The following is a 3,012-nucleotide window of genomic DNA, read 5'->3' as shown; positions in this document are numbered from 1 at the left end:
TACTTCCAAGTTTTTACTTCAACTGTGGGTAGATACTCAAAAAAAAAAAAAAGACTAAAAAAACTCAGCAAATGTATCTGCCTAAGGGAAATTAGTTCCCATTCTTTAGAGTATTTTCAATTATTCTGTTTTAAATAGCTACATGGAATGGGTAAGTTTCATTATAATAATTTTACTCATGATTTAATTTAGTCTTAATGGCTACTAATTATTTTTTATTCAGGGTTATTATTAATCCAATTTTACAGATACTCTAGTTTTGGGGAAGACCACTTCTGTAGGAAATAAGGAATCCAACATGGAAAGAAGGGAAGAGGATCCCCAGGGTGATGGTGAAGGGACTCCCCAGGATAAGAGCAGGGTACCAACAGGGGTAGCAACCAGTCCAATCGGAGTGAGTCAGAAAGCTTTAGAGATTTTTTGAGTATATAGAATATCTCATACATCTGAATGTACCTTTTTAGAGGCAAATTAGACCACTGGAGAATTAGGGACTGAATGTCTATGAGAAAACCTTATGAACTCAAAAGAGAACAAGAGGTCGTACATCTGTACTCACTAAGAGAGAGAGTTTACATAGTCATAATCATGTAATGTTAATTATGCAAAATCTAACATGTACGTGTTAAATATTGACCTAATCAACATGATTCTGATACAATTCACTGGGAACTTGAGGGGAGAGAGAGGATGAACATAACATGTAGGGTGGAGAGTGTGGGTATGTGTGAAAGACACCAAAATGATCTCCCATGGCGAGAATCAATGTCTAATGTCTAAAACAGAAAAATCAAGTGTAGCAATATGAGGATATCATTTAGATACGTAGAAGTAAAACCCAAAGAACCAGTTCTGAGAGTTGAAACTAGTTGCCACCAAGGAAGGAAAATGGGGTAAGAGATGGAAACTACTTGTTTTTTATTTTTTGAAACAAGCCTTGCCACCAGCTCTATCAACTTTAGAATAAAAACTAGAAAACGAAGAAACAACTGGGAAGGAAAAAGATATGATCTATAATCAAAGACTATTTGTAATTTGATAGTGCAAATAACCAGAAATCTTATAAGGTTGGCTATTGTTTCCATCTGCTCAGCCCGTCCCCCTCTCTGACTCTTCAGAAAACAGCCTTCCTGGCTAAAGAGGTGATCAAGTGACCCATGGTGGGCCAATTACAGGCCCTCACGGCCACAGCCACAGTGATTGGTCTAAGGAATGGACATATGACATAAACTAGGCTGATTAGAGTTCCTGAGACTTTTCAAATTCTGGGGAATAAGAACCTCTTGTTCTTCACGATCACAGAACCCAAGGATACAGGCCTACTAGTTGTGGACAGCTCTCTCCCCTTCCACCCAGACAAGTTTGTATCAGCCAAGGAAGTCAATGCACCAGAAGGAACAGAGAAGAAATAGAAGAGAGAGAGGATCCTGACAGCGTTCAGGCGGCGAATCCAGTCTGCTTGAGACCAGCTCCACCTCGCCCTCCAGTCAGTCTCACAGCCCAATTAAATCCCTCCTTTATTTAAGCAAGATGTAATTGGGTTTCTTTTGTAGTCATAGATACTATCACACAGTAAAAAAAAAAAAAAAAAAAGTGTCAGAGAAAACTTTAAAATAATTTTATTATGGAAAGTTTCAAACAAACACAAAAATAAAATGGCATGATGAAATCCCACATTCTCATTTCCCACCCTCACAATCATTAACATTCTGACAATCTTGTTTCATCTGTCTATACTGCCACCCTTTTTTTTCTCAGAAATATTTTAAAAGAAAGTCCCAGATATCATATTATTTTGCTTAGCCCCTGCACTCTACCCATGACTTGTGCTCTAGTCCTGTAAGGAAAGTGCCAGACAAGTGCCCATTTTGTCCGTATTTGAGCCATAGGGGATTGCTGTTTTTACAGGTCAAAAGTGGACAAATATTGGCAATATTTTATGGCCTGACCTGATACTTCAATATGAATCTAACTGCTAAGGATTTTTACATAAGCACCATGGCGCTATCACACCTAACAAAATGAACAATAGTTCCTTAATATCTAGCACTGAGTCCATTTTCAAAATTTCCCAATTGTTTCAAATATATCTTTGTATCCTCCATTTGTTGAAATCAGGATCAAAACAAGGTCTGCACTCCGATTTGGTTAAAACAACTCAAGTATTCTCACTCTCATTAAGCATTCTTGAAGGAACCTAGACATATAACACAGAATGGTAGACAATCCTCAGGAAGAGTGAGAAGAATCAGATCCTAACTCCTTGTGTATATTATTCAATATACACATATATTCAGTAATATATACACGTACTGAATATATACACATATATTCAGTAATATATACACATACTGAATATATACACATATATTCAGTATGTGTATATATCTCACTGTGCCAGGAGTGGTGCTCTTTGTTTCACATCCTTTCTGCATTTACCCTCATGAGGTGGTTGCCAGTATCATTCTTATTTTGTAAATGGGGAAGGGCTCAGAGGAGGTCAGCTGACTTGCCCAAGGTCACCAGCTAGTAAGTGGTAGAGCTGAGGTTAGAATTCAGGCCTTGTGGCTCCAAAGCCCAAGTTCAAAGCTGCTGCTCTTTACCTGTGCCTTATGCATCTGTCCTGGTGAGCAATAAAGTGCCAGACACATGACTGTTATTATTTTATTCCACAAAGTACTGAGATCTTGTAGGGAAGGTAGCAACCAGAACTTATGGAGATAATCAGTAAACCAGGGTTGATGGACTTCATCCATGTGGCTCAGGGGGAGTCAGTTTCGGGGATCATACATTGCATTTCCTCTCTAGTCATTCACTCTCTGGCACTCCCTTCTGAGTCCACAAGCTTCACTGTGGGCTCCTCCTCCCCGCTGAACTGCCGACCTCTGGTCTTCCTCCCCTTACTTCCTTACTCACCATGTCATTCCTCTTGGCTTCATGCTTTATCTGCTTTGCCATTCAAGTCTCTTTTACCTGCTTCCAACCCCAGCCTCCACGCTAATCCCAGCTCTT

The sequence above is a fragment of the Pteropus alecto genome, unplaced genomic scaffold, assembly GCF_000325575.1.
Source record: "Pteropus alecto unplaced genomic scaffold, ASM32557v1 scaffold20, whole genome shotgun sequence".
NCBI classification, from domain to species: domain Eukaryota; kingdom Metazoa; phylum Chordata; class Mammalia; order Chiroptera; family Pteropodidae; genus Pteropus; species Pteropus alecto.
This window is presented reverse-complemented; position numbering follows the sequence as displayed.